The sequence below is a fragment of the Hemicordylus capensis genome, chromosome 1 (genome assembly GCF_027244095.1).
Source record: "Hemicordylus capensis ecotype Gifberg chromosome 1, rHemCap1.1.pri, whole genome shotgun sequence".
NCBI classification, from domain to species: Eukaryota; Metazoa; Chordata; class Lepidosauria; order Squamata; family Cordylidae; genus Hemicordylus; species Hemicordylus capensis.
Genome location: NC_069657.1, coordinates 354,835,183 through 354,857,850, shown reverse-complemented (window position 1 = coordinate 354,857,850; position 22,668 = coordinate 354,835,183).

The window sequence follows — 22,668 nt, the reverse complement described above, 5'->3', positions numbered from 1 at the left end:
AACCCACCATATTCATAGCAGTTCATATGGCAAAAAGAAAGAGAAAATAGTTGTGTGTCCTACAAGGGCTCACTGTCTAAAAAGATACAAGGGAGACACCCACAACAGCCACTGGGAGCTACACTCTGCTAGATTGAATGTATGATACAATTCCATGATTTACCACAGAGTCTATGTATGCTGGACCTCAGTAAATATATTTAATATTGGGGAGCCAACAAAATTGGCTCATCATTGATAAGCATCTTCTGATCATTCATAGGAACAATTCTCATTGCTCCTATGCAATTTACTTTTGACTTCCTTAATTTTACTACCCAAGTGCGTAAAATTTGCAGCTGCGCTTTGCAGATACAGGTGGACATAAAGATGCCCACCCCCTCCTTCCACCACCCAAGCGGTGCATTCTTTCCCATTTTGCAGCACCCCTGCTCACTGAAAATGTTTTTAACTGCCTCGTAAGAGTGCTGAGTCACTGAGCAGTCTGTATCTGATGGACGTCGTTCAGTCTGTTTCAGAATTAGACTGTTCTGCTTATGGCATAGCACCTTCTGGTCTCCCAGCAAGGGGGGGGGGGAGGTAGCAAACTAATTTTCAATTTGTTTGTGGGCAGAGTCCCATTTATAAAACAAACAGGCAAATCACTTCAGCCAGAGAGAACACTCAGAGCTAAGTGGTATATTTCTTCAGCTGATACCCAGTGACCTTTCAAGATGAAAGGATAATAGTCTACATAGAGAAAGGAGGGAAAAATCTCTCTGTGTTGTTCACAGGGTTTAGAGGTCACTTTGGCTACACAGACAAAAATATACAATGGCGGCTGCAAAAAGAAATGGCAAACATAGATGTGTGTGTGTACACACAGACACACACACTGTGTCCAGTCATTCTCCACTGACATTCATCATTTAACAAGCTCTTCTGTTCCCAAATCTAAGGATGTATTCTGTTCATTGTGCGCGGCCAAAGCTCCACTTATGTGTGGCTGTCTATCTGCACTTCTTTTTGAAAACGAAGTCTGAAATTAATTGGTCCATCCATCTCCAAAGCCAAATGGCATGTCTATGCTATTTAGCTCTCTGGCGATCATATGACAGAACTGAGAGAATATGATGGACATTGGATCAAACAAAGCAGGATATTATTCCCATCGAAATCTGGTGGCGACATGCACCTCTGTTTACTGTTACAATTAGAGCCTTTGTTTTTTCACTCAGGATCCTGGGAGTCAGCTTGCTTCTCCCAATGAGAAATCCCACAGGCATTTCCCACACTTCATTTTTTTTTAAAGGCACCATTGACCACAGAGATGCCACTGTCTTTCAGAGCACAAAGCCTTATTTCTACAGAAATAGGAAGTGTCTTTCAGCTTTAGCTCTGCTGGCCTAAAAGTGCTATTTCTGATTATTGGTACTTACTGAAGTCTTTGATTACAAGAACTGAAAGCTGTTCTTGGATAGAATTAATTGTTTTCAGGAATGATTTTCTTTATTAAAGCCTGATTGGATGGAGTTGTTTCCATTTGGATCACTAGCAGTAGGGTTTTTTTTCTTTTTGTTTTTTTAAAAAAACACCCTTTGCCATCAGTCATATGAGAAACCAAATGCCCTCCACGGCACACAGTATAGAACAAGAGATAACCTTCATGAGAACTGTGGAAAGGTTACCTTTTGTGATAGTTAATGCTCTCAGTGTAAACGCTAAATTGGTAAACAGTCAATTTAAAAGGCAGACCTCAGCATTCCAAAGTCTCCTTGAACACTTATATAAGAAACTCTCGTTTCCCTTGAGCAATTTTTCAATTTTTTTATGAAAGTGAAGGAAGCAAAGTTGATGAAGCAAAATATATAGTATGGTGCTGTGTGATGTGCTGGAAATTCAAAGCATTTTGCAAGAGCATTACAGTATACTATAGCTTTTTAGATATCTCGTTTGTATTGTCACTATGGATTATTTGGGGATATTTGAGGGCGGTTTTTTTTTAAAGAATGTCTGCCTATCTCTCAATCTAAAACATTCTATACCACTTTTCTGGGTAGTTCATAGTAGGCACATTAAAAATAACACTGTGTGTGTGTGTGTGTGTGTGTGTGTGTGTGTGTATACACACACATTATATATAAGGTATATACATACACACACACAAATATATATTCAAACAAAATAACTATAAACATAACCCAAATTCAACCAAAACAAAGGAAGGAAGGACTCAATTCATCCGGTGGGGAGTGAGGGAATTGTTAACATGCCAATAATGTTGTGGGTTTGTCTTCTTTTACAAAGACATAAGATGAACACTTGATTATTTTGGCTGCATTCTTGTGTATGCTCAGCTCCCACGGAAATCTTTTGGACATCAGTATGCATAACTGGATTCAAGTTTGCAATCTTTGTTGCTTTCGCAATGCACTCCACTGAAAACAGTCATGCAGTATTTGATATAGACCACAGTTGTGCACATGGTTGGAATAATGAAAGGTTCTAGCCATGTTCCTTGGCTAACAAAATTGATTTGAAAACAACAACCCAACAATGCTTGCTCAATGCCTGTGATGCAGAGATGAGGAGACTCTCTTTGCACCCCGAAGGTTTGCAACAAACAACTTGCAATATTGCTTATATTTATATGTAGGTGGGTAAGTAGAGAAATAGATAGATAGATCCCTTCCCACAGGTGGTTTCCCCTAAATCTATCTATTTAAAAACCCTATGGGAAGGGAAGTAGCACTGGATTAGAGAGTCAGCAAACAGGGGAGATGGATTTGGAATAAACTGGTTAGGAGAGTAGAAGATTCAAGCACAAATTAACAAGGGGTTGGTTGATCTTTTTCAAAGCTTCAACAACAGTGCTTGTTCAATGTGTTGGAAGTGAAGAACTCTGCACTGGCTCATGTCTCAATGACAGACTAGTGAGTCAGAGGGCTAGAGGGGTCAAGACATTGGTCACCAAACAATTGTTTGTATTTTTGATTAATGTAGGTTTGATGTTTTGCTATTGCTTTTATTATTTTTTTATTGCTTTTTTATTTAAAAGTGAGATATAAGTCTTGTAATAATTTTTTAAATGATAAACTGGAAAGCTCAAGGGATGTCAGCAAACTTCCCTAACCATTGACTCACTGTAGAGCGTTAGGGGCTCAAAGGAGAGGCAAGATTATCAAGTCCCCACTTTCTTTACAGGTTCAGATTAAAATCTGATCCGAAAAGAATGTTAAGCCTTCTATTAGATTGAATTGTGGAATAGCCCTTGAGACTGCAAGGGCAAAATCTGACAGTGGAAGAGTGGGAGCCCAACCCCCATGGAGGACCCTGAAGGCAAGAGAGTCTACTGTGGTGGATGGGCTTCTCTCCCACCCTCAGATTTTATCCCTGCAGTGTCCTTGTACCTCTCATGAATCAATTTCATGTAGCAAAACTGCTGAGATTGCTTAGATTGAATGGAGAGAGACGTAAACAGGCAGAACCACAAAAACACTATTGAGGGTATGCCTACCTATCACAGATGACTCTTTGGATATGAGAGGCTTGCAAGTGATATGTGACTGTTAAATGGGGGTGGGGGCCATATTTGGATTGACTCAAAATTGAGCAGAGCCTTTCCCCAATTTTTTTTTAGATTGGTTCAGCTTATTTCTAATCGAGATTGTTTTCATAATGTTGCAAAGGTCCCTTCTCAATACTGCACATTTCAAACCAATCTGTTCAATAGATTCTATTGAATCTATTCAATCCATTTTTATTGTAAACTGCCCAGATTCATAAGTTGTAGGCGGCATATAAATACATACATACATACATACATACATAAGTCAGTCTTTATTGTTACAGTCACTGACCAGAACCAGAAATCAGCAAATAAAAATTTAAAATTAGTTAAGATACAATGTATCAATAACAATAAAATAGATATTATAAATTAAATTAAAACAATAAAATTCCCTTATTAATCATCCGCCGACGAGTATTAATGGCAGCACCACAGTATCTAGCAACTCTAGATATAACAGCAGACTCCGCGTCAGAGAGCAACAAAGAGCAATAATATTGATCCTGTCGACCTGGAAATTTACATAATAGAGGTGTGATAAAAAGTTCACGAATATCCTTATAAAACAAGCAAAATAGTAAAACGTGTTCAGTGGTTTCAACCTGGTCCAGCCCACAAGGGCAAAGCCTCTCTGAAAATGGAACTCCTTTATAGTGACCTTCAAGTACTGCTGAAGGTAAACTGTGACAGCGAGCTAAAGTAAAAGCTTTTCTATACCTCGGGATTTCTAGCCTAATGAAATAACTCATTGCAGAAACTATATATCTACGCTCCTCTGCTATATAAAAGTTAGACACCTTACTGAGATCATTTTGCCGCTCAGAATCTAAAACTCGCTGTCTAATCAGCGACTTCGCATGGTCATAACCCACAGTGGACAAGATTGTAGCAGAGAGGCCGAGTGTAGCTATTTTAGCCTCAATATTCTGAGACCATCTAGATCGATGGTCATCTTGTAAAATCAAAGGGGCTAGGCCAACTGGTTGGTAAATTAATCTAAGCCAATAGCATAATATGGTAATCCAAAAATTTGCTTCAACCTTAATCAGGCCTGCCTCCAGATGAATGAAAGTATTGGAAACAGATCTTGGAACACAAAGTGCAGTTCTCAAAAATTTTGACTGCACACGTTCTAGGGTCTCCATATTTGGAAAAAGGCCCAGCTGTGCACCATAAAGCAGTTGGGCCAATGGCTTGGCTTTAAACAATTTGAGAGCTGCCAGTAAGAAAGAGCCACCCTTTAATTGCAAATATTGTAAAATAGCAAGCGAGCTTTTCTGAGCTTCAGAGGCTACGTAGTTCCCATGAGCTTTTCTGGCACCCCCAGCATGGAAAACTATTCCCAAATATTTAAAAAAATTCACTTGCTCAATTGGGTGTCCCTCGATCCTCCAAGCACGTATCTTAGGCCTCCTGGCAAAGGCCATTATTTTAGTTTTCTGAAGATTGACTTCCAATCCTTCCTTTTTACAGTATAGGTTTAATGCTCTCAGGATTTTCCTAAGGCCTATGGGTGTCCTCGAAAGGAGAACCGCATCATCTGCATACGTAATAAGTAAATAAGTAAGTAAATAAATAAATAAATAAATAAATATGTGCATAGACTGTTCCACTGCCAAAATGGTCCAGTGCTTCTGTTCTGCTGAGGAATTCCAAGTGTACAGATGCTATTTCAGCAGAAAGTATTGTTTAATATTTTCATCTCTGTGTATGTCTTTTAAGCAGTAAAAAAAGACAGATAGCATGACAAATATAGTGTTTTCATTTCAGTACATCATGTCACCTTTGCTTTGGACTGAAGGAGGCTGTCAAATGTGGTTTACAACATAAAAATAAACCAGGCACTTTTGTTATTTCCTGAAATTTAGAGATGTTTCTAAATCCTTTTTGTCCTTTCAAACTGCAGTTTCCAAACTACTTCCTTTATTGGGTCCTAGAAACCTTTATTCACATTAAATCTCTCAACAATCTCACATGAATACTATGAACAGACGCTGTCTGATAGTTACCTGAGCAACCAAACATAAGTAGATTGTTTCTACTAGCTCCGCAAATGGGACTTCAAAAACGCAAATACATCCTTTCAGGGGACCCCCCCCCCCTTCTCTGTAACTCATAAGCTAGAGTTGACCTTTTGAGCACTTAGGTAAACAGCCATGATATGTTTTGCTTTATTTGTGTATCATCTTTCCTCTATTGTGCCCCCCCTTGCACAATAGAAAACCATAGTGCATCAGCACAGAGTTAGTCTAGATGTTGGTCAATAACAACACCAATAACAATTATGATTACGATGATGATGATGGATGATGATGATGATGATGATGATGATGATATTGATATCAGGGCAGAGTATATAGGACTTCCAGGTGATATCCCATCAAGGTACCATTCAGGGCCAGGCCTGCTTATTAGGCCTATGCATGGCCCAAAATCTCAGAGTTCTTACCTGACACATGATCATGGAAATGTCCATAGCCCCTCCCCATGAAAAATAGGGAGGAGGAAGAAAAGAGGGCAGGTTAGGACAGGGGAACTGACAGACATGTCAGAATATCTGAGTTCCAGAATGACAGTAGGGATCTTAGTTGGGTTCTGAGTGTTGGAGGCTCCTTCTGTCATTGTAGAACTTCCCCTGAGAACCCACAAACAGAGGGTATGTCAGCTCCAGCAGGTCTATTGGATGAACATGACTGCACAGCCTTATTGCTTATAATAAATTATAGCAACATACCTCACCAACACAATTGTTGTTTAGATTTCAGAGGTCCTATTGGTACTCCGTAGGGGTGTGCACAGAACCAGATTTCCCAGTTCAGCTTGAATCCGGATTGGATTTGGGCTGACCCATCCCAACTTGGTATTGGCCTGGTTGAGCCAGACCTGGTTCAAGTTATAACTGAGCTGGCTCGAAGCTATACTGGTAAAGGGGAATCTGTTAAACATTCAGTACATGGATAAGGGGGCTTTTCTAAGTATAGAGGGGGCAGGAGGGAAGTAAAAAAAGTACTTACAAGTATGAGCCATGGCTGTGGAAGTGGCCATAGGGGCATGGTGGGGGCAGCAGGGGTGGTGCTGGCTCCCACCCACCCCCAACCCAGCCTCCCCCTGAGTAGCCCAGGCCAAAGCTTGATCTGAATTGGGCCTAGTTTGAATCGAGCCAACTCAGAGCTATACTGGTAAAGGGGAATCCAGTGAGAAATCCCCTCTACCAGTACAGGCAGGTAAAGGGGGGCTTTTTGAAGTATAGAAGGGCAGGAGACAAGGAAAAATGTACTTACAAGTATAAGCCATGGCTGCAGCTGGCGGTGGCGGCCGGGGTGGTGGAAGGATGGTGGAAGGCCCCCTGCCAGCCTCTCCCTGAGTAGCCCAGGCCAATTGGGGCCTGGTTTGGGCATTTGTGCAGGCATAGAGGTCACTAAAATGGCCTCCACACATGCGCAGAGGCCACTTGTGTGACCACACAATTTGTGTGGTCACAGTTTTGGCTCAGTTAAAACCAGGCCCAATTCAGATTGAGCTTGGACTGGCAAGGCTGGTCCGGTTTAACCCTGAACCCATCAAACTGAGCCAGTTTACACACACCTAGTACTTCTCATTAATAAAGTATTTTAATATAGTGGCTTAAAGTGTGAGCTATGAAGTGGAAAGCTCCACTATTCTCTCAGCCTAAACCAATGCTCCCCCCATGTTCAGTATAGGGACTATAATGCTGGCTTGTTTTGCAGGATTGTTGTTAAGTGTAATAAAATGTGATGTATAACACTATAAATGTGACGTATCATTAAAATTATCCCTTGGAAAGAGGCATACAAGTAGATAACAAAGAAAAAACAGTCCAAAGGTATTACAATACAACCATATTTAGGTTCTAGTGAGCTGAATCAGCAGTGGCTGGTGGCTCCTGGGACTGTGGGCGAGGGTGCTAGGCAGGACAGGTGATGGGTGCAGCCACAGGTAGTGAGAAGAAGAACCAGTTGAGGGCAGCTGTGGAGGTGGGGCTAGGACCAGGTGGGTGCCTTAGCAATACCTGGCCAAGTATAGTATTGTAGCTAATGAGTGAGATCAAAATACTAACACACACACAAATCTCTATTGCTCATCAGCAGAGATACAAAGGAGGAGAATATATAGGAAACAAGATAACTGAATTTCTGGAAAATGAGAGCATTGGGCATAAAACTCTATTTGGTTGTGCATAACAAGCAGTAATAGAGGGGATGGGGATTCCTGGCAAGCAGGGCAGAACTGCCTCACTTCTCTACCTTACCTGGCTTCACCAACATCAGCTTTCCACAGCACGTCCCAGCTTGTGCTACTTTAGGCTTATGCTAATCTCTAGGATAAAGGTGTTAAACAGATAATACAAAATGTAGAATATGCTAAAAATATCAGTAAATGATATGCATAAATGAATAATAAAAAAATGAAAGTAACTCTCTATTATTCATGACTTTCAAGAGGTGGAAATTCAAATCACTGTGAATGTTTCACAATGTATACAGGAGCATGGAAGTCTGAGCTGACCATAAGGATCATGATGATGACACTTAGGGCCAGTTCACACAATTAAATCAATTACAAGGAAGCAGGGAAACTTGAGATTCCATTGATGTGCAGGCTCCAAATTTCCAGTCATGTGAACTCAGGGAAAATTGGCAATGTAGGGTTGGTACCACGCCAACCTGGCATTTACCCAGCATCGTGAATCTTAGGTCTGAATTCCATCTGTTGTTCCCAGGCAAATGTCAGGTTAGCACAATGACAACCTGACATCACTGATTTTTCCAAAGTTCTCATGACTGGGAATCAAGAGTGCGTATATGTGTGCTACATAATTCATTCACTGTGTGAACCGTATCATAGGAGAAAGCATCCAACAGTCAACTTAGGCAATTATTTTGGCACCAGTTATTTTGTTACTCTAGACAAGGTAGACATTTATTTTCCTCCCTACAAGCTGGGTGTCCCAAAGCATGCAGCATGTACCATGCAGAAGAACTAGTTTAATGAACCACATATCACAACCTTCCCCCCGTTTTCCTGTAATTACCCATCATACACACGATCGTATATTTTTATTTGGAATAGCGACTATCCTTACATCATTTGTCAAGATCACACTATCTCTTTTAAATTAAGAATAATTGTCATTGCATCATGCTGCATGCACAATGACTAAAGCCAGTTATGAGTTTTGTGAAAAAGTACTTCCTTTTGTTGGTCCTAAATTGCTTGGCAATCAGTTTCATGGGATGACCCTTGGTTCTAATGTTATGTGAGAGGGAGAAAAAATTATCTCTATTAACTTTCTCCATACCATGTCTAATTTTATAGACCTCTATCACATCACCCATCAGTTGTCTTTTTTTCTCAACTAAAATGCCCCAGGTGTTGTACTCTTATTTCATAAGGAAGATGCTCTAGGCTCCTGACCATCTTGGTTGCCCTCTTCTACACTTTCTGCAGTTCTATAATGTCCTTTTTAAGGTATGGTGACCAGAACTGTACACCGTACTCCAAATGTGGCTGTGCCAGAATTTGTATAAGGGCAATATTATATTAGCAGTTTTATTTGCAATCCCCTTCCTAATGATCCCTAGCATGGAATTTGCCTTTTTCACAGCAGCCTCACATTGTGTCAACACAATCAATGAGCTGTCCACCAAAACCCCAAGATCTCTCTCCATGGTCAGTCACCAACAGCTCAGACCCCATCAGTGTATATGTAAACTTGGGGTGGGGGTTGCCTCAATATGCATCACTTTACACTTGCTAACATTGAACTGCATCTGCCATTTTGTTGCCCATTCCCCCAGTTTGGAGAAATCCTTTTGGAGTGCCTCACAATCTGTTTTGGATTTCACTACACTAAATAGTTTGGTATCATTTGCAAATTTGGCCACCTCACTGCTTATTTTATGACTAAATTAAAAAGCACTGGTACCATTACAGATCTCTGGGGGAATCCCACTTTTTACTTCCCTCCATTTAGAGGGAATGTTATACCTCAAGTTATATCTACCCCCTGTTTCCTTAACTTCAACCAGTTACCAATCCACACATGAACGTGTCCCCTTACCCTATGACTGCTAAGTTTTCTAAAGAGTCTTTGATTAGGAGCTTTGTTGAAAGCTTTTTGGATGTACAATTATACTATGTCAACTGGATCACCTTTATCCACTTGCCTGTTGACACTCTCAGAGTACAGTATTCTCTGCACTAACTGACAGAGGTTTCAGACAGGCATATTTCCCAGCTCAGGGTGTGAGGAGAAACATTAAAATCCTCATACAGCAGAGTATGCTCTGGTGGGAAAGTAGTTCAGCCCAATAGATTATCTGGATATAGTAGGTTTTTTTTTTTTTTTTTTTTAAAAACCACCAAATAAAGATTTATTAAGAAACTAAAACATCACATATTGAGAGAGAGCTATTAAACAACATACCCGAACAGGCAGTAGCTTTCAAAAACAACTGAATGGTTCTAACTGACCAAGACAGACCTATTAACATGCCATCATGTCAGAAGAGGGTCACAAGAAGTTACTGTGTGCCCTGAGAGGAAGGCATGAAAGGAGGCGCCCAGGCCAGGGGAGAGCATAACATTGGCCCCCATAGAGAACAGCTCTGGCCTGTGAGGGCTGTTAGCGCAGCCCTCAACCCACCTTCCCAGGAGTATGCAAAGACTAGTGTGCCCTGAGAGGAAGGCAAGAAAGGAGGCACCCAGGCCAGGGAGCTCTTGTCCTCAGCTCCTGAAAACACCAATAGCCTGAGACAACGTTTTATTAATCTTCTGTAATTTGCTTCTTTTAATATTGTGAACTGCTTTGGGTGCCTTTGTCAAGGCAGAAAGGCGGTATAAAAATGTAGTAAACAAATAAACAAATAAATAAAATAGAAGCAATACTTTAGAATTGTCATTTCTAATACTCCTTCTCATTGCTTGAGTACCAATCAACAACTCCCATCATCTCTCACAATGCTAGAAAATGATCTCTTGGCAATGGCTTTGTGAGTTCATCAGCTATTTCCTTCTCCACTGGACAGTGTTGTATTTTCCAATATTTTAACTCCACCAGACACTTTTCTTGTACATCATGTGCATAATGGTATTTTGTGTCGATATGCTTTGTTCTGGGTTTTGTCTTCTCCATTTGTGAAAGCAAAACATAACTTTGTCCTCAAATAATTCAGTTTGTTTCAGTTCATCAGCTGCAAAGTCTTGCAACAATTTATGTATCCATGCCATCTCCTGGCAAGCCTGAGTGACTGACACATTCTGCTTCCATAGAGGAAACAGTAACAGTGTTTTGCTTTCAACTGCACCAACTAATTACTCCAATTCTATAAAAGAACAGGTATCCAATTGTGGATTTATGATCTGCTTTGTCTTCTGCCCAATCTGCATCCACATAACTCAGTAGTCTAGGAGTACTACTTGCTGGCACTTTAACATGAGCTGTACCTTTAAGGTACCTACCCAGTCTTTTAACTGCAATCCAGTCATTTTTGGTGGGTGTACTCACTTTCCTGCTTAAAATTCCAACAGCAGTCTGGTCTTGTTACTGTGGATATATATAGAAGTTTTGTGATTGTTCTCCTATATTGCCCATTGTCTGGAAGAAGCTCACTGTCTATGTTTTGCTTGAATAGGTTTGCTTCCATTGGGGGGCCAACATCTGTAAGACTTAGACATTCTAAAAGATCTTTCATTTCTGATTAAAAAGATAAACTCCATCTTGTTCTCTTTGGTTGCATTCACATGTAATGTGGAACCACGGGTCCAATGGACCTGTGATTCCACTTCCTGCATCCCCAGTCCTGTGTGAATTTGGATGTCACAGTGAACTCCTGCCCTGCTGTCAGCGAGACTACAGAGAGAAGGGGGAACTGGCTGCTTGGGCTTCCTTCTTTTCTGAAGAACAGCTCCAGCTGCCATTAGCAGCCAGAGTGAGGGAGGAGCTTCCTCCCTCAACTCCGGTTGCAAATTATGTAAAGACTCTAAAAAATGAGTAGCATATGCCGGAGTAAAAATTTGTGCCTTCCCTTGATCCAAGAAAACCTCAAGACAAAAAGGAATGCGCCATCTGTAACTTTCTTTTCTTTTCTTGAAGTACAGTATCAGAAATGTTAATTCTCATCTTTTGCGTAGAATATCAATGGGAACATCTGGAAGGATTTGTAAAGGAGTATTGTTATACTCAAGAGGAGCTCTTTTTTGTGCTTGAAGGATTGATTCCTTAGTATCTTTTCTCAAAAATTTAACGAAAATATCTCTAGGTACTTTCCTCTCCCTGGAGTATCTGGAATTCAATCTGTACGTCTCCAAAATATCTAAAGAATCTCCAGAACCCAAATATTCCAAGAGTAAAGTTTCCAGGGCAGAATGAAGGCCTTCTCTTCCAAACTGCTCAGGCAGTCCACGAATCTTTAAATTGGATGCACATTGTTTAGATTCCAAAATTTCGATTCGGTTCTCAAGTCGCTTAAAATCTGCTTCTCGGGATGTTTTCTCCTCTGTTAGTTCCAGTTGGACTTGATTAACTTGAGAAGTAAGTTGATCAAATTGTGAAGGTTCTTGAGTAACATCAGAAAGTTTTGCGGTGACCTCCATCTTGTCATTGATATTGTCAAATTTAGCATCCAGGCCCTGAATTCATGAAAAAACACTATGGAGTTCCTTGAGAAGTGTCTCTTGAAATGTAGCAAAAGGGACTGGGCCAGGCTCAGTATCTGATTCCTCATCTGAGTCTTTTTTGGACTTTAATGCTTTCGCTTTTTAATGCATCCTTCTAATGGATTTTGCAGATAAATATCTGTACATAAATCTATATGGACAGCCCAATAACTGTTTCAGCTGTAATCAATAAATTCTATCCCTTCCAAACTAACTCAGGAAAATCAACTCAGCATCTCTTATAGACTTATATCCATGTAGATTTCCCTCTTCACACAATACTTAATGACTGCTACTCAATCACTGGGATTAAAAGTTTCTATTAATACTTAACCTAATGTCAAAGATAATGGCTAAGTGTATACAGTTTTACCTTAGCAATACAAAAAACACCACCTATTATTCCTAAAGAACAGCAACAAGAGCAACAACAAGAGTTCCCTTCCACACTATGTTTAGTAATAGCAGTTTAAAAACAAGAATTAAATCAGAATTACACTTATTATATAGACTTATCTTGATACTAAGTATGTAGAATGAGATAATTTCCCTCTTCACAATAATCAGTCCTGACAGCAATTATAACAACTGGGAATAAACATGCTAAACTATCTTATTGACCTTAATAATTATAAACTAAACTAAATATAAACTAAACGTATACACTTTTAATCTGGTTGCTCAAAAGATCAAATAACCTAATGAAACATACAATAAAACATGTAGAGATATAAGAATATTATTGTAAACCAATTATAATTTTTTAAAAGGGTTGGTTAGATTGATAAACAAAGATCAATAAGAACACAGTATATGGAGATCAATGAGTTCTTTTAAGAGTTCACTGTATTTGTAATAAGGTTGAAAGCAAACCTTAGTCTGTTAGGTCTTAATTCTTACAAACTTTAACTCCATCTAGTAGACTAATAGCAAGGCCTTTTGCAGTTCTTGTGTCACAGTGCATCCTCAAAGTTTTTCTAGTCGTGGGAAAATGAAAGCTTCCGCTGTCATATAATCCGAGAAGGAAAGAAGGGAGGAGAGGAAGAAAAGGCAGTACAGATTTCTTCTAAGTAGTCTCCAGATAGTCTCCAATAGTTATAATCCAAACAATAATATTATTCCAATTAGTTCATCAAATGATTTTCCAAATGGGTAATTAATAAGGGAGCTGTTGAATAAACAGCAAATCCAAAGCCACTCAAAACCTAAGAAGAAGAAGAAATTACTATGCCAAAGAAAAAAATAGTCCCGCAACTAAGTCCAACATTCCCAAAAAAGCTCTGTGTGTGTGTGTGTGTGTGTGTATATATTTGTAATCCAAGCTGTCCCGAGAAAGGGAAAAGAAACCAGAAAACAGTGAAACTCAAAAAGAAAAACTTATGCTGAAGATAACCTTTATCCACACAGTAATATATCTTAGGAAGTCCTCTTGAAGATGGAAAAAAAAGAAAAGCGGAACTAGAAATAACTTTAGTCTAATTCAATGCTGAGAAACTCATAAATCAGGATAACAAAGAGATGGGAGTTGAAAAGTTCTTAAAAATTAAACTATCCCAAGTCCAGAAATACTATTTTCAGCCATCCCAGGTCCTTGGGAAGGACTCGATGTCTGGATAAAACAAACCAGTCAATAACACCTGTCTAACTGTGTTAATAAATAAATAAATAAATAAATAAATAATAAGCTACTGCATGGTCAATATTTGCACAACATAAGTGGAAAATCAGACATCACCAAGACCTGGCAATGGCTTAAGAATGGCAACTTGAAGAAAGAAACTGAGGGTTTAATACTGGCTGCACAAGAACAGGCACTAAGAACAAATGCAATAAGAGGAAAAGTGGAAAAGTCAACAACAAACAGCAAGTGCCGCCTTTGTAAAGAAGCAGATGAAACCATGGACCACCTTATCAGCTGTTGTAAAAAGATTGCACAGACTGACTACAAACAAAGGCATGACAAGGTAGCAGGGATGATACACTGGGACATCTGCAAAAAATACAAGCTACCTGTAGCCAAAAATTGGTGGGACCATAAAATTGAAAAAGTTGAAGAAAATGAAGATGTAAAAATATTATGGGACTTCCGACTACAAATAGCCAAACATCTGCCACACAATACACCAGATATAACTGTAGTCAAGAAGAAAGAAAAACAAGTTAAAATAATCGATATAGCAATACTAGGGGATAGCAGAATAGAAGAAAAAGAAATAGAAAAAATTCACAAAATACAAAGATCTACAAATTGAAATTGAAAGGCTGTGGCAGAAAAAGACCCAAATAATCCCAGTGGTAACTGGCGCCCTGGGTGCAGTTCCAAAAGACCCTGAGGAGCACCTCAACACCATAGAGGCCACAGAAATCACCATCAGCCAATTACAAAAAAGCAACTTTATTGGGAACAGCCTATATTCTTTGACGGTATCTATAACAACAGCAACAACATTGATAATAAAATCCAGCCACCTCAGGTCCTTGGGAAGGACTTGATGTCTGGATAAAACAAACCAGTCAATAACACCTGTCTGACTGTGTAAATAAGTAATAAATAATAATAATAATCTTTTTTCTTTAAGCGGATTCTAGAAAGTAAAGTTGGCTGAGTCTGAATAGTCTGCGACAGTAGAAATATAGGAAATAAAAATAGCACGGGGCAGGGCATAGTAACCGTAGTTTCGCTTCTTCCAGCGTTGTCTTCTCAGATGTGAGCTGCAGCAGATGGTATGCCAAGAAAGGCTTCCTACTGCCCTAACTTCTTCAAAAAGAAGTTAGATGGATACAGAAGATCTTCACTATTGTGGAAAAACCAGCTTCTTGCCTCTGTTTCAACTTCTTCTAGTTGATTCTTTGTAAATAACCTGAGAGACGCGGAGCTAAAGAAATGAGCTCCCTTTCAGCACTTAGACCCCGCCTCCCCCTTGTTTTCTTATTCAGGCTAATTACTTTCTTCACCAGTCTCAGAGTTCTGGGACCATAACCTTGTTGAGGGTTGTAAGGAGAAACATTTAAATCCTCACACAGCAGATGTTCAAGAGATTATCTAGATAAAGTAGATTGAATTTAAAACAACAACAACAAATAAATATTTATTAAGTTAAACATTTAATACTGAGAGAGAGCTATTAAACAACACACCCAAACAGGCACTAGCTTTCAGCAACTGAATAGTTATAATGGGCTCTGACCAAGACAGACCTATTAAAATCTCATCATGCCTCTACTGGCCAGAAGAGGTTATTGCAGTGCTAAGAACAATGCTTTAGAATTGTCATTTCTCATACTACCTAGAGATGCCAGGGATTGAACCTGGGACCTTTAGCATGCAAAGTATGCACTCCATTCCTTAGTTATGGCCGATCCTGAATGGATATCTATGCCTGTACAAAATCTAGATGGGTCTTCTTCAGGAAACTCTGTAAAAGGGTTCTGTCTTCCTCAATCTCTACCATGCACTGTGGACCAATTACAGGCTATGAAAGGAACCCAGTTCCTTTCCAACAGGTCAGGTTCCTCCAGGACTAAGACAGTTTTGCCGCACAAACTCAATCCAAAACAAAATATAAAGTAAATATGGAGGTTCTTCCTGAGACAAAATGCAGGAAGATTTTAAGGGAAGCCACAAAATGGAATAGGACTAGTGACAACTTAGAGGATCTCTGCACATCCCTACACAGTGCCCAGATTCTATATAAAGCAAATACTGAAGGAAATTTGATGAGCTTTTTTCTCAAGCAAAATATTTGAGGAATAACAAGGAAATCAATCTCATTTGCTGTAAGATGCCTGAACGTAGGTGTTTCCCCTGAATGAGCAGAGAGATAATTTCATAGCTGCTATGCCAGCGCTTGTAAAATGCTATCCAGTACAGACTGAATAAGGAACTTTTTTCCAATTCAAGGGCTGCAATATCTATATCTATATCTATATCTATATCTATATCTATATCTATATCTATATCTATATCTATATCTATATCTATACAGGTGAAACTCGGAAAATTAGAATATCATGCAAAAGTCCATTAATTTCAGTAATGCAAATTAAAAGGTGAAACTGATATATGAGACAGAGGCATTACATGCAAAGCGAGATAAGTCAAGCCTTATGAAAACCCCAAATCCACAATCTCAGAAAATTAGAATATTACATGGAACCAAGAAGACAAGGATTGAAGAATAGAACAATATCGGACCTCTGAAAAGTATACAGTGTACTGTGCTTGATTGGCCAGCAAACTCGCCTGACCTGACCCCATAGAGAATCTATGGGGCATTGCCAAGAGAAGGATGAGAGACATGAGACCAAACAATGCAGAATTGCTGAAGGCCGCTAATGAAGCATCCTGGTCTTCCATAATACCTCATCAGTGCCACAGGCTGATAGCATCCATGCCACGCTGCATTGAGGCAGTAATTGCTGCAAAAGGGGCCCAAACCAAGTACTGAATACATATGCATGCTTATACTTTTCAGAGGTCCGATATTGTTCTATTCTTCAATCCTTGTCTTCTTGGTTCCATGTAATATTCTAATCTTCTGGGATTGTGGATTTGGGGTTTTCATGAGCTGTAGGCCATGATCATCACAATTATAACAAATTAAGGCTTGACTTATCTCGCTTTGCATGTAATGCATCTGTCTCATATATCAGTTTCACCTTTTAATTTGCATTACTGAAATTAATGGACTTTTGCACGATATTCTAATTTTCCGAGTTTCACCTGTATATAACCCTTTTATATATATAACCCAGTCTCCCATTGGGACCCATTTTCAGATCATACTGTATTTATATCTATTGAAATTCTACTATCACATGGCCTAGATCAGTTTAATGTAACTTGGCAATATACCACAACTTCTTTTGAATGAAGTCTTCATAACTGACTAACATTTCCTAAAGTATCCATTGACTTTACCCAAGACTAAAAGTACTCATGCTAGAAATTATTCCAATCCTCTGTTGAAAGCAGCAGTTTTCCAAAGGCCTCTTAAAGTCTTTGGCATGAGGTTCATTTATTTTACTTGTTATTACACTTCCAGACTGCCAGCTCATTTCTCAGAGAAGAAGATGACTCTGTAGATGTCAGTAGGAGGAATTTAAAATTCATTGTTAAGGCTATTGCTCTCACTTGCAAACTGAAGGATAGTTCTCAAAGCCAAAATGACAACCACTGAAGAAGGAAGAAGAAACTGTCAGAAACCAAACCTCATTCTCTTCATAAATTTGATCCCTATTAAAAATCCTATACTGTACATGTCTTAGTTTAGTTGAATATTTGTTGAGATGTACATAATTTTTCATTTCCTGCTCTGTATTTTAGACCTAATTAATTGGGTTTTTTTAAAAGTTGCTTTCTACAGTATTGTGTATATTAGTGTTAGCTGATTGTAAGCTGGTGGGGGGAGGGGCTGTCATAATTGCCCTTTTTTGGCTTCAGAGCTTTAGCCCAGGAAAGGGGCGGTTGTTTGGCCCTCTAAGGTCCCATCTGTTAGTTTTACAGATGAGCCTTTTTTTGGTGCTTCACCGCCTTTCCTGAGGAGTCATCGGGCTACTGCCTCCTTTAGCTTTCATCCTCCTCTGGCCCCTCATCCCTGGTTGGGCTCTCTTTATAGAGCCCCTGACACATGGGGCAAGTCTCATGAGACCACCGCATCTTGTGAGACTTCAGTCCACAAGAGTTCCCATGTTCTTGCGAGACTTCATTATTTCAGCCCAATGCAGGCTTGCAGAGATCAGGGAGCCAGCTGCAGTTGTTGGTGACTACCAGAAGGGGAACATCACCTCTCTTTGAGCCCAGGAGGGGCGGTGCCACCCATTCAGGTAGGGCAAGAGCATTCCTGTTCCCCTCCATGCCCCTCCAGCAATGAACCCCTGCCACTGATAATATTCAATGCACTATTATTCTGCAAGTCAGGATAATGGGTTTTTTTATTTATTTTTAAAGGTCAGGAGAGACAATACATTGCTAGGCAATGTTTGGCAGGGCAGGCTGAACCAACTGGATGTCCAGTCCCACACACTGTATGATTGATTTTAATTTATTCTATTTCCCCCCTAACTTTTGGAAGGTTGAGATCTTCCAGGTATGTGATCAGTCCTACTGAAGTCATTGGATTTTGCAACTCATTAGGTTTGTTTACATGATTGCTGTCAGGGTTGGAGAAGTGCTCAGCATGGGTAGAAGAGTTGGGTGTGCTCCTGATTTTCAGTTATGTGCACATAATCATTAAGGTAGGACATGGGGAGAATGGCCATGTATAAGGCGGCAAAGTGTAGGACAGCTTTCCCACCTACCTTGGTAAAATCCTGAGGATAGAATTTGGGGAGGGTGTTGCATCACAGATATAACACCACAGATGTGCCACAAATGAATATCTCCTCAAATGGAATGCTTTCCAGTAATTAACACATACAAGGATTATCAAGTATAAAGAAAACAGTGAGAGAGTGTGTGTGTGTGTGTGTGTGTGTGTGTGTGTGTGTGTGTGTGTGTGTGTGTGTGACCAGCTCTATGTCATGTGTAACTGAGCCTTGGGCCTAACCTAGAGCCACAAATGCTCTGTTTGTGCAGAAGTGCTTCTGAAGTGCTACACATGTGCAGAAGGATGGCAAGCCCTTAGCCTCCAAAAAGATGCTAAGCACTGTCAGTTTTAATTGAACAAATTATTTGATTAAGAAATGAGACTCATAAACTTAGATATTGTGCCATTTCTCAAACAGTTGATCAGAGTGTCTCTCTGGATTGTGCTCCTCATGAATAAAAGTGCTCATTTATGGACACTCCAGGAAAGGCAGCTGAATTCCAGATAAGGAACAGAAGGAGAAACAATTCTATTATTCTTTTTATATGAAACAACCTGAAGCTATTCATACAACCAGCCCTACCCAGGCTTGGGCAGCCCTACCTGGGTACAACTGTTCATGTGAAGTGCCAGGATTGAGGCTGATCCCAGTGCTGCCCTGTCGGGTAGCCCAGAATTTTTACACAACCATATATCTGGTACAGGCTTGCATGAATTCTCAGGCTGCACACAGCCCAACCAGACACAAAGTTGGTGCCTATTGCTAATGACTCATGGTGTAATCCCTGAATGTACCATGCTCACCACATGGTACATTGTGGGATATCTGGAGGCTGGGATGTATTTTCCGGGCTTCCAGAATGCTATGTGGCTCACAAAAGCCCCAGTTGGGTGGGTGCATGAGCCATATGCTGGGACCATGCTGGATTGATGGTGAGGTGGGCAGGTAGGTGCTATCCTGCCTCCCCCCCCCTCCAGTGCTCTCAAAAGTAACTGTCTTGCCTACACTTATCATATTCATCCTCCACTTGTGAGATTCTAGAGGAATCTGACTGGCTGGCCACTGTAGAAAGCAGAATTATGCATGACATAGGGTTTTAGCTTGATACAGCAAGATCATTGTGATCTAGCAAGATCTGGGCCATAATTGTTTACTATTTGAATGGCCTTGTGTTGAACAAAGTACATGACAGAGTAAAGCTTGACTGGGATCCCATCACTGACCAACAAACCTCTGGTAAAGGCAAAGTTATAAATCAAATGGAATTCACCTGGGATCTGAGCCATTTTTGGAAGGGCGGTATAGAAATCGAATTAATCATCATCATCATCATCATCATCATCATCATCTTCATGGGAACCATCCCTAAATCACAACTCCACAAATTGGAAAAGGGGTGGTCACAAATGGCCCCAAAAACATATATAATGAGATCTCCTTTTGTATCTTCTGCTGGACCAACAAGGAATAAGAAATCCATCTAAGAAAACCTGTAACAAATATTCCATTTTTAATCTAAAGGAATAATTCATCAACAAGTCCACAAAAGCCCTGTTCTGATTGTTCTTGAAAAAGATAGTGTATATGAGTCTGGAACTCCTGCCCCATACTGGGCTTCCTCCATGCCACCCTGGCAGACTTATTGTGTTCAAACTCACCTGCTCCATCATCTTTGGGGGTCCATACCTTCTGCATTTAGCTCAGCTGGTTGCAGTACAAAGGGCTGGACATCTGAAATGGGTTATACTGGGGCCGAATCTGGCTTGCCACTCTAAGCTTCCCAAAAGGCCAACCAACCTACAGGAGAAAGACTTCTTTATCTTTGTCCTTTTTGCACCCATGTATGGGTGGGGCCAGGTCAATAGAAGGCTCTCCTGCATCAGCCCCTGATGAGGGGCATGCCTGGCTTCTAGTCTTGTGATAAGAGTCCACACCTCTTCCAGATCCTCTTCTTCCTTAGAAAATGAGAATTATGGAGAGGGCACCTGGGAGGCACCACACTGGCCTCCCATATTTCTACCCCTTTTCATTTTTGGGAGCCATTGAACAACACAAGGAAGACTCAGGACTACACCCATACCCAGTAGAAGAATTGGGGAAAGATTCTATGCTACCCAACTGGGGCCCTACCTCACTAAGATTACATAAGGAGCAAGGAGGGAACTTGGACCTATGCCAAGCCAGGGCCCCACTACCAGGGAACAATGGCGAAGAACAGAGGAGCAACGCAGGCCAAGCAGATCAAGCTTCTGTTACCAGGGAACAAAATGGAGTAAGGAAGGGAGAGCAAATTCAAACCAACCTGGTGAAGCCCCCAGTGGTGAACCTAGGTCATTTTGGAGCCCGGACCCATGGCTCACCATTAAATTTATATTTAAAAAGTAAAATCTGCCAGAAGCCTGCCCCCACCCACCCAACACGCTGATCTTTGCCAATTTTGCCACCATTTGCACACCTGGGGGTGTGGGGAGTGAGCTGAGCAGGCCTGTGTGAAGTCTGGACTCAGCAGCAAAGGCAAATGTAGCCTATGCGGGTTTGGCAGAGAATGGGAGAAAGGACAAGATCCATTGAGGAGGCTTAGTGGGACGAAGAAGGAGAGAGAGCAAGGAGGTAGGCATGGTCAGGCCAAAACTCCTCAGCGGCTTTCCCTGCTCAGTGAGGGCCCACATCACAGCTTTCAGTCCAGAGCACCCCCAAATCCCATTTCCTGGGGAGACCACTACACATGCACAACACAGGAGAGAGTTCCCCCCCCCCCAGCGTATCTTTTTCTTCTCACCCACAGCTTCTCGGTGGCACTGCTCAGGAGACCCTGATGTGTGGCTTGTAGGAGAGAAGAAGAAGAGAAATGGTGTGGGGATTCCTCCTGCCCAGCCCAACAGCACCACAGAGAGGCCCTGAGCTGGGCTTTGCTTTGAGCACAGGGGCCACCCTATCCTCCCCAGCCAAACCCAAAAATCCCTGTTCCTGGATTCATCACCTGTCCCAGGCACGCCCGGATGGACAGGCCCACGAGCCAGTGTGCCTGCCACCATCACAGGGGAGGCCTGCTTGGCTCACCCCCACCCCTCAGCCATGCAAATGGTGGTGAAAATGGCAAAACCACGCAGCGGGGCAGGCACGGGTGGTGACAGGCCTCTGGGGAGTCCCCACCACCACCACCGAGGAAGACCCACCCATAATGCTTCCCACCCTGTCTTCCTGATCCCCAGGCCTTCTGGCTCAGCAAACACATCGTGTTGCCGCTTCCACTGCCAATCTCCCCTCACCATTGCTAAACCCCTGAACCAGAGCAGCACCCAGACACTGTCCTGTCCTGGATGCCTCCCTTAATCTGATGTCACTGTCCTGGATGCCTCCCTTAATCTGCATGAGGATCTGGGTGGGTGTGAACCCATTAGCGGCACAGACTCTGCCCACTCAGGCCTCTTGACCAATCTCATAATCCATCCCAGTCTTGTGTTCTATTCAAGGCTGGGTCAGGTAAATTCACCAGACTTGAGATGCACTTGACTGAGTGATGACATTCTTTCTTTATAGCACAAGGCTAGTCTATGAGTTTCTAGATACAGTGGTCCCTCTACTTACGAATTTAATCCGTTCCGAATGCACATTTGTAAGTCGAAAAATTCGTAAGTCGAAAAGCGGTTTCCCATAGGAATGCATTGGGAATGGATTAATGCGTTCCGGAGCCTAGAAAAAAGACCCAGACCCCCAGTAAGGCTTGCAAACTGCACAGGAACATTTCTTTTCAAGAATAAACAGGCAGTAAACAGGCAGGCAAGTCGAGGAAACCCCATCTAAAAATTTGTAAGTCGAGGAAACCCCATCTAAAAATTTGTAAGTCGAGGAAACCCCATCTAAAAATTTGTAAGTCGAAAAAACTGCATCTAAAACCGGATCTAAAACTGCCGTTTGTAACTCGAAAAATACTTATGTCGAGTAGTTTGTAAGTTGAGGGACCACTGTACTTTAAGGGTATGGAGTTAATAGAAAGAAAGACTACATGGGTCTTGATTATTTTGTATGACAAAAGTGTCATATTGCTCATTGTAGAAACTGATTTTTTCAGTGACCACAACTGGCATATTTCTGGTGGCCCTAAGGGAAAGCAACCATTTCTTGACATG